Consider the following 10,488-nt stretch of genomic DNA (forward strand, 5'->3'; position numbering starts at 1 on the left):
CTGAGAATTGAACACAACACAAACACAAAAATGATCACCTTTTCCGTGGAAAAATACTTACAGGCACAACCTTACATTCAACCTTCTGTGATGCCTGGAAGAGAGTGCAGTAAGGAGACTGAGATCACATATGCCTTCGCTATCTTGCTTTAAACGCAGCAATTTGGGGACGCCTGGGTGGCTCAGTGGTTTAAGTGTCCCCCTCAGGCTCAGGTCATGATCATGATCCCAGGGTCTTGGGATCAAGCCCCACATTGGGCTCCCTGCTCAGCGGGGAGCCTGCTTCTCCCCCTCCCTCTGCTTGCTGCTCCTCCTGCTTGTGCTCACTCTTGCTCTTGCTCACTCTCTCTCTCTCAAATAAATAAATAAAATCTTTAAAAAAGGAAAAAAATAAACGCAGCAGCTTGGATTATGGAATTATTAAAATGCATGTCCTCCCCAACCCCCAAGAAATAGAAAGGAAATATTGAAACGTTTCAAGTCTCTCTGCAGGTAGAAAAACATGTGTCACTGGCAGCTCACTCCCCTAAAAGTGCAGGTCATCAGTTAGAACCATGTTTGGAGATGCCTGCACAGCCCGCAGCAACTGTGTGGTATCTCTCCATTAGGCATTTACACAAATTCCTGGAACCTGCGCCAGCTCGCTTTTCAAATCGATTCGCTGGCAACAGAAGAGGAAGAAAAAAGATCCAGGGTCTTAGGGTGCACTTTTTTTCATCCTCTTTCTACAAGCCTAAAGCTGGCTAAAAGCCTGAGAAAGGATTCAGTTATTGAATAATAGCCAGAAAGGGAGATTAACAAGAAGGGAAGGTATGTGGATTTCAGAGAGCGCGGGCATTTTTCTGGGTTTTAGTATGAGAAGAATTTGGTGCTCGGTCTGTGCATTCAACTTCCTAGTTCTTATGCTATCACCCACTGCTTAGTTCAGGAACCCCCTTCTGGCTTTCTTTTTCTTTTACTAGGAAGGGATCGAAATTAAGGTCAGTCACATTCAGGGGGCCTCCCAGCCCCACCCCAAAATAATTAGGCCAGGGGTCTGATGCAAGCCACCTAGCGCTGCTATTGGAGAATAAAGGAGAGGCCTGTTTGCTCTCATCTGGCTACCCTGGGACAGCAGGCAATGTTCTGGAGAAATCTGCACTTGGCATGGAGACATTCTCCTTTCAAGTGGTTAATTTCTCAGACATCCATATTTCAAGAGCAAATCAGCAACGAATAAGCAAAAAATATGCAGGAAAGAATAAAAATGTTCTAACCTTCTTGGTGACTGTCAGCTTTTGGAATTAGTTTTCATTTTTCAAAGGGAACTCTTCCTTATGGCCTGCCCTCCTGCAGCTGTATAGTTGGCCAATTTAACCATCCTTACGCAAATTTTTTCCTCATATGAAATATGATGATATTCATGATAGAAGGAAAGGATAGTGAAAAGAAAGTTCCTTGCACTCATCCCCCTTCCTCTGAGGGATGGTTCATAATGAACACAATGTTTTTTGAAATGTATTTTCTGATGTATGTCCCTTCAGATAAATCCATTTCTGGTAAATCTTAATGTCTGGGCATCACAGACATTGAAGCAAAGGGTTGCAAAAGAAAAAATGGATTTATACTGGAGCTATAAGGTTTTAATAATCAAGTGTGATTTTCATTGCTGTCAGCAACAAGACAATAAAACCAAAGGCCAGACTTTGGAGAGAAGAGAGTGAGAAAGAGAAAACAAACAAGAGTGAGTGAGAAAGATGGAAAGACAGGAGAGACTGGGGGGAGAGGGAGTTAGAGAGAGAGAATTTTCTGAATCTCTTAAGAATATAGAGAAGCCAGCTGGATGTCTAAAATCACAGGGTTTCTGCCATAATGGTGGGGAAGTTACTTTGCACCTAGGAAGGCATGGACCAGAGCTCCATCCTGATCCAGAGTAAGAGGATGTAACAGATATGAGGAGTTTTGAAGGAAAGGAGTAAAGGGCTGTGACTGTTCCCTTTGTGTTAGGAGGGTGGGGAAGAGAGATAGGAAATCTAGGAAACTGAGCATCTAGTGAAGAGGAGGATTTTAAATTAATAAATCAAGTTGAACAAAATCTTGGTTTATAATCCTGCCCCATCATTAGCCCCAGCAGGCTGATGCTCAGGAGTGAGATGTGATCAGTTACAGAGAAATTGAAAAGCTACATTTTCTTTACATATCTGAATGCAATATGAATAATTGTGTTGCCTAGTCACATAGTTAAACTTAACCAGTGACTGCATGTCTATTTTTGGGAGGCAAAAGGGGACCTTTGAAAAAAAATAATAAAATGACAGCAGAAGTCATACTGATGACACGGTCCTTTCTTTGTGCTATTGTTACAAGGCACTGAGGCAGTAAACTTAAAAAAAAAAAAAGATATTGTGTGCATCAATTTCTCCCTTACCCATAATCCCCCATGAAGAGGAGAGCTTTTTATTGGTCTGAACTCCAATCAATCCATGGCATTTTAGCATCGAGTTATTTCTGGCCAGGATCTAAAATGACTTTCCTTTGGAAGAGCAGCTGGTGAACTTCAATTTCTCTTTTTTGAGAACCCCTAGTCTTCTTATATTAACCAAAAGAAGAATCCACAATCAATTCATAATTGACTTCTTTGCTGTGACTTGCAGGCTACTACAAAGACTAGAAAAAACTCAAGAAAACAAGAATGAGAAATTCAAAAGGAATTAAAGTACTCTGAGGGAAATCAAGTAACCACCCAAAGCAAAACTTCTAGCAATCTCTAAAGAACATAGATACTTAGTGAAGAAAGCCAGTGAAATTGTCTCTACTTGAACAAGCAAATAGCAAACAAACAAAAAAACCCCAAACTATCATTCTTCTTAAACAAATTTTATCTTATTCATTAAAACAGTATCTATATACATAAAGATTGTAACGTACATTCAAGAGTTATTACATATTCAGTGTACAGATAGATAATTCTGGATTTACATATGGATTCCCAGTCCCCTTGCTGTAACATTGTGGTACATTTCCCCTTTCGCTCCCCACCCCCAGAGATAGGTAAATACTTCTAAAGGTTTATGACGATACTTTGAAAACAATAATTTCTGGTTATGTTTCCTAATTAACACTTAAGCATCTACCCATTTGTCTGTTGAGGAGGAAAAATTTCCCTAAACTATTTAAAGTGCTTATAACTGGTATAAGAATGAAATTGATGTGAGACAGATAAACAGGAGAAAATCAAATTTAATTACAAACATGAAAAATTCATAGAAACATGAGACCTTCTAAAGACAGTCAGGCAAAATGAGGTATATATGTCATCCTGAACTAAAGAGAAGAGGGGAGGAGCCTGGGACTTCAAAGAGGAGAAAAAGAGTTCATAAGAAGATGAAAAAGAGCAACTGTTTAGTAACCAAATGTTTGCTGGCCATACAGAAACAACAGAAGGTAGAGAGAAATTATAACAGACTTTGCTCCTCCCTGTCTACACACCTAGTTCATATCATACTGTAGTTATCTATGATGATAGCTCCCTATCTGGAGCAGGTCCTGTACTTAAATTCTTTTAGGTAGTTAGGGAGAAGGTCAGTGTTTGTTCTGGAGTGTTTGATCCTTGGTTGTTTTTAGTTCAAAATAGTCCACATGCCAAAGTAGCACACTTTGGGGCAATTTGTTCTGAACCCCTATACATGTTATTACAATTAAAATTAAATTGTTATGAAATACTTTATGGTGTTAGAAAAACCTTATTTCATATGTATCAACTTTTTGATAAATAATTCTTAAATATACACTTACCTATCAAGACCTCAGTCATTTTTCATTTCAAATATAAAGAGTAAATATGTTTTGGTACATATTCAATGGTTATTTTAATGGACTGACGTGTGCTGGGAGAAACTTTGCTCCTGACAGTAATGTAAATAATGGAAAATAGGTAGATAATTGTGTTCTCTGCATTACAGGAAGTCAGTTATCTGTTGGTAAAGACTGGGAATTGCCTAAGTAGATATGAGCAGAATTCTCAAGTCTGTAAATATTTTTATTTGCATCTAAGACTTTTGACTATCCTCCAAAGAATTAATACTAATTTGTTTCTTATATTTAGCAGATACTCTCTAGCTATTCATGTAACCAATTCAGTTTTGATTTTATATTCTTTCTGCTCAGATTCAAATTCCATTTGCAAGCTGAGGTGAATCCAAATCTGCCATTTCAGTAAATATCTGTCTATTTTAGTGAGCAGAAATCTAATGCATGTAAGCCAGAATAAACGTAGAAAACAAAACACAAAACACTATCAATTGAAATGACACAGCAGGGAAGCAATTGGAAAGCAACAGAAAAGACTACAATGAATGAATTCACTTTGAAAGGGAGGAATTGGAACAGGGGCTCTAAATCCGATTACCAACAAAGGACAATTGAATGATAAGGACTGGTAAATAGAATGGGAGGTAGTGGGTGGTGTGGGGCAGAGAATAGGAAAGGAAGTGCTGGAGATAGATGGATGAGGTCAAGGGAGGTAGTCATTCATTCACTTTTCAATTCACTCATTGACTGAACAAGTGCTTATTTAGAAAAATTTAGTGGAAGGTCATGCAAGGGATGAAATACAGGAAACAGGAGGGAAGAAGAATGAAGGAATAAACTCATCATGGTCAAGCATTATAAACTATATTGGGAAAGTGGCTATAGTATAATCTGGTACAATTGGTTTATTGCACACATTGGACTGATGTGCAACTGATGAAAATCTGGTCTTGTTAGCAGGGATGTAGAGAAGAGAGATGAAGTTGTAGAAAAGGGAGAGATGTTACAGGGAAGGCTGGGAAATTATAGGTGGGAGCCATGACTATTATACATACAGGTAAGCACACTGTTGAGCTTGACCAGATGAGAGGGTGGAGGACTAAGGACAGAGTGCTTCATGCCCAACATATGAGCCTTCCAGAATCTAGAGGTTAAGCAGCACGACATGTGGATGTAACACAAACACTGATGCCACTCCCCTGTGTTTGCAAAGACAGGAAAATTGGGCCTGTGCATCCTTTATCTACATCTAGATAACCAGAGGGAAAGCCCTCCCCCTTCTCTAACCACTGCAAGGGAATGGAATTCTCTACCCATGTTGCACATCCAAGCAAGGAAACAGAGAAGACAAAGAACAGGAAAGGGAAGAACAAAGAGCAAACCCAAGGGTCTAATTGATCTCTGAGTAGTCTGTTTAGTCACCTAATTTTAAAATTGAATTATATTTTGCTAGAATTTAGAATTTCAGGACATAAATGAACAAAAATTGATCTTTTTGCTCCATCTAGTGTTATCTCTTGAAATGACATGCTCCTTGACACCTCTTATAACGTGAAGGAACTGTGGTGTTACATTAAAGGAAATTTAATGAGGGACAAGGTAAGAAGAGCCTCTTCTGTTGCATAACCCTGTGAAGATTATGGCAGAAGATTATGCATTTTTGGCACCAAATGCATTTTCTCAAAGATCTCCGAGGAAATCTCTAGATCCAAGGTGAGGCAATAATTATGACCCAATTACCGACTTGGAAGTTCAGATTTAGGACACCACTCTGCCTCCCAGTACAGAGAATAAACATAGCCAAGAATGTAACCTCTGTGGATTAACTTGAACATCAGCTCTTTTGACAATTACATCATAGATTACAAAAGTTTATGTGCAATTCTAGAAGGAAAGGAAGGAGGGAGGGAGGGAGGCGACAGAGCATATCAGAACTATATAATCATATCTGGTGAAAATAAATGAATACTGAAAGTAAAATACATTGTCATAAGGCTATTTGATCGTAATAAGCATATTGATAAAATGCATTAAATAGGAAAAGTTAGACGATTAGTGAAAAATACCAGTAAGAACCATTAATTGAGTGTTGAGTATATGCCAGATGTATGCCTGTATTTTTCATTTAATCCTTACAATCGTCCTCTAAGGTAGGTGACTGTTTTTCAGATGTGGAAATTGAGGCCACTTGAGGTCACATGCAGTAGTTATGGGGCAGAACAATGATGTGAAGCTTGGTGTTTCTGAAGATGAAACCCTGCTTTTCCCTGCTGTGCCACATTACCCCTTCCTGTCAGAAAGGCTTTAAATTCATGACCAGCCATCCAGCTAAAAGCTGAATTCTTTCTTTGTGACTCCTAATCAATCAGTTTCCTGTCATTTTCATTAGAATAGTTTTGAACTATATCCGGAAATAACCATTTGATATTGCAAAATGTGCATCATGGATGAAATGATCGTTTGAAACTTGGGATATACCCAAATTAGGAGGCAAAAGAAGAGAACTTTGAACTCCTAATGCATTCCCACATGCCAAGGTGCAGTTATCTCCAACTGATTGGCTCATAGTATCAAGACCCAACATTGATGATCTTGTGATCTTGTGAGAAGCAAGGACAATGCAAATGACAGTCTTTTCAGCAGAGATCTTGCCTCCATGGCTTAATGAAGTAATAGCAGATTTGCAGTCTTGAGAACTGTCAAACTCTCTCCTGACTTAGCAAATAAACCAGCTCCTAAGAGTCTTGTACTACTTGCTAGGTCATGTCAAAAGCTTTCCAAAACATAAAACAAAAATGAAGGGGCGGGGGTGGGGGGGCAGAGTGATCTCTTGAGTTGCATTTGCTTGTTTTGTTTTTTTCATAGCACTCTTCGAACTGCCCTAAAGTTGGTTAATTATGTTCCTGATGAGAATTCTGTTTCATACAAGCACCAAGCCATCCCATAATGCTCTGGGTCATCAAACTTTACAAGTCTGGAACAAAAAAGAAGCATTTCTTTTATGAATAGACGTGAAGGAATGTTAGGCCAAGGTAGGATTTTTTCAGTCTCCAAAGCATCTTAGAATAATCTGATTTAGGACTAAAGGATGTTTTATTTCTAAAGTAGTTAAGCTTGATAGTAAAATAATAATGTGGGGAAATGTAAAAGTTATCACCTACCTCTTCTCAGACTTGTAGTTGATTTTTCTCATACTTCAAACATGATGTCATTGATAATTTGAAGTCACCCTGAAAACAAAAGTTTATTTCTTTAATACTACAGAATTTTTATGAGGGAGAATTTGGGCGATCTGGCTGGATATAAATGTGTACATTCAAAGGCCAAAACTGCAACAAGAGATATAGCACAATGGCCCTCTTTCCGGGAAGATTCTTATTGGCATACTGATGTTGCATGAGGCTGACACTAGGCCAACTAAAGTCCAGAAGGTGCTTTCTGGAAGTACCACCCCAGGTTGCCTATGCAAGAGGCTGGGGCAAAGGAGTCTCTCTTCAAGCAGAGTGCTAGTACAGGAGGTTTGGAAGGATCAGCTGTGAACGCCACATAAGCCGGCTGGAGAGAAAAGAGAAGTAACCTAATATTTAAAATGAAGAAAGTGGGGCACCTGGGTGGGTTAAGTAGGTTAAGCATCTGCCTTTGGCTCAGGTTGTGATCCCAGGGTTCTGGGATCAAGCCCCACATCAGGTTCCTTGTTTGTCAGGCTGCTTGCTTGGAGAGCCTGCTTCTCCCTCTCCTTCTGCTGTTCCCCCTGCTTATGCACTCACTCTCTCTCTCCATCTCTCTTTCTGTCAAATGAATAAATGGAATCTTTAAAAACAAATAATAAAACAAAAAAATGAAGAAAGTATTTGAACAGATCTCACACACACAAAAAAAAGACATACTCATGGTCATATGGAAAAGTACTCAACAATATCAGTTATCAGGGAAATGCAAATTAAAGCCTTAATGAGTGTTTACTGTACAACTTTTTCAACTTGTCCGTGTTTGGAATGTTGGAAGATGGTCAATATAGAGAATCTCAATGACTATTCTGAAGGAAAGTGGATTTGTTTGTAATTGGATGTGTAGTTTAGACCGTCACTAATAGCATCTGACTATACTCAAAGGTAAAAGAGAGGAGAATTTTTTTTAAAAAGAATGATGAGGTTGGTTGTTAAGTTTATTCTGAGGAGCAGTTTATTTTTTTTTAAGGTTTCAACTGAAAATTTTTCTTTAAAAACATAAACATTTAACAGATCTATGATAGCACTTGCCATATGGGAAGCAGATGTCTATAAGCATACATGTGCATACAGAATTCATATTAATATTCCCAATCCAAATTTAGGACTACATAGCTTTACTTAACTCTTTCATAGTACATCTGTATCTTCTTCCTTTCACAACAAGATTTTAGTTCTCAAGGGTACAGAGGATGATATGATTGGAATTCCAACAGTTATTGATATGAATTAACCCATATTATATACAGTATACACACTATTCTGAATATGGACATATGAGTATATATATGTATATGAACGCCTACCACATCCAATTTTAGAAGTTGACATCGCCTTACAACTTTCACATTTGGTGACCAGACTTAAAAAAAAAACGAAAGCATTGAAAACTCCACTCTTCTTTTGGGAGACAGAAGCTCAGGACAGCCCCCTTTCTGTTAACCTGCCACTCTTAGATTCCTGTTGTGTGGAGATAGAGAAGGATAATTGTCTTCTGTACTGGGGCTACCATCCTATATTGACCTGAGGCTTTCCATAAAAAAAACAGAGATAACGGCAGTGTAAAAAATGTGAGACTAAGAGTCTCATGGTTTGTCTCCCTCTCTAATTTTCCCCCCTCAGTTTTCCCATTTTCCCTTATAATCCTTTTCATTATTTCTTATATTCCACATATGAGTGAAACCATATGATGACTGTCTTTCTCCAATTGACTTATTTCACTCAGCATAATACCCTCCAGTTCCATCCATGTCGAAGCAAATGGTGGGTATTCGTCCTTTCTGATGGCTGAGGAATATTCCATTGTGTATATGCACCACATTTTCTTTATCCATTCATCTGTCAAAGGACATCATGGCTCCTTCCACCGTTTGGCTATTGCGGACATTGCTGCTATGAACATTGGGGTGCAGGTGTCCTGTCGTTTTTTCTCTAGTATTTTTGATGGATTCATGTATCACATTTAGATATTTCAACCATTTTGAGTTTATCTTTGTGTATGATGTAAGAGATTGGTCCAGTTTCATTCTTCTGCAGGTGGCTGTCCAATTTTCCCAACACCACTTATTGAAGAGACTGTCCTTTTTCCAGTGGATAGTCTTTCCTGCTTTGTCAAAGATGAGTTGACCATGAAGTTGAGGGCCCATTTCTGGGTTCTCTGTTCTGTTCCATTGATCTATGGTCTGTTTTTGTGCCAGTACCATACTGTCTTGATGATCACAGCTTTCTAATATAGTTTGAAATCAGGCATTGTGATGTCCCCAGCATTGGTTTTCTTTTTCAATATTCTTCTGGCTATTCAGGGTCTTTTCTGATTCCATACAAATCCTAGGATTATTTGTTCAACTCTGTGAAGAAAGTCCATGGTATTTTGTTATGGATTGCATTGAAGGTGTAAATTGCCCTGGATAGCATAGGCATTTTCACAGTATTTATTCTTCCAATCCATGAGCATGGAATGTTTTTTCCATCTCTTTACATCTTCCTCAAGTTCTTTCATAAGTGTTCTGTAGTTTTTAGAGTATAGATCCTTTACCTCTTTGGTTAGGTTTATTCCTAGGTATCTTATGGTTTTTGGTGCAAGTATGAATGGAATTGACTCCTTAATTTCTCTTTCTTCAGTCTCATTGTTAGTGCATAGAAATGCCACTGATTTCTGGGCATTGATTTTGTATCCTGCCACACTGCCGAATTGCTGTATGAGTTCTAGCAATCTTGGGGTGGAGTCTTTTGGGTTTTCTATATACAGTATCATGTCATTTGCGAAGAGGGAACGTTTGACTTCTTCTTTGCCAATTTGACTGCCTTTTATTTCTTTTTGTTGTCTGATTGCTGAGGTTAGGACTTCTAGTACTGTGTTGAATAGCAGTGGTGAGAGTGGACATCCCTGCCATGCTCCTGATCTTAGGGGAAAGGCTCTCAGTTTTTCCCCATTGAGAATGATATTTGCTGTGAGCTTTTCATAAATGGTTTTTATGATATTGAGGAATGTTCCCTCTATCCCTACTCTTTGAAGAGTTTTGATCAGAAATGGATGCTGTATTTTGTCAAATGCTTTCTCTGCATCCATTAAGAGGATTAGATGGTTCTTGTTTTTTATCTTATTGATATGATCTATCACATTGATTGTTTTGTGATTGTTGAATCACCCTTGCATCCCAGGGATAAATCCCACTTGGTCATGGTGAATAATCCCCTTATTGTACTGTTGGATCCTATTGGCTAGTATCTTGTTGAGAATTTTTGCATCCATGTTCATCAGGGATATTGGTCTGTGATTCTCATTTTTAGTGAGGTCTTTGGTTTTGGGATCAAAGTAATGCTGGCCTCATAGAATGAGTTTGGAAGTAGTCCCTCCCTTTCTATCCTTTGAAACAGCTATAGTAGAATAGGTATTATTTCTTCTTTAAATGTTTAGTAGAATTCCCCTGGGAAGCCATCTGACCCTGGACTTTTGTGTCTTGGGAGGTTT

The sequence above is a fragment of the Canis aureus genome, chromosome 15 (genome assembly GCF_053574225.1).
Source record: "Canis aureus isolate CA01 chromosome 15, VMU_Caureus_v.1.0, whole genome shotgun sequence".
Lineage (NCBI taxonomy): Eukaryota > Metazoa > Chordata > Mammalia > Carnivora > Canidae > Canis > Canis aureus.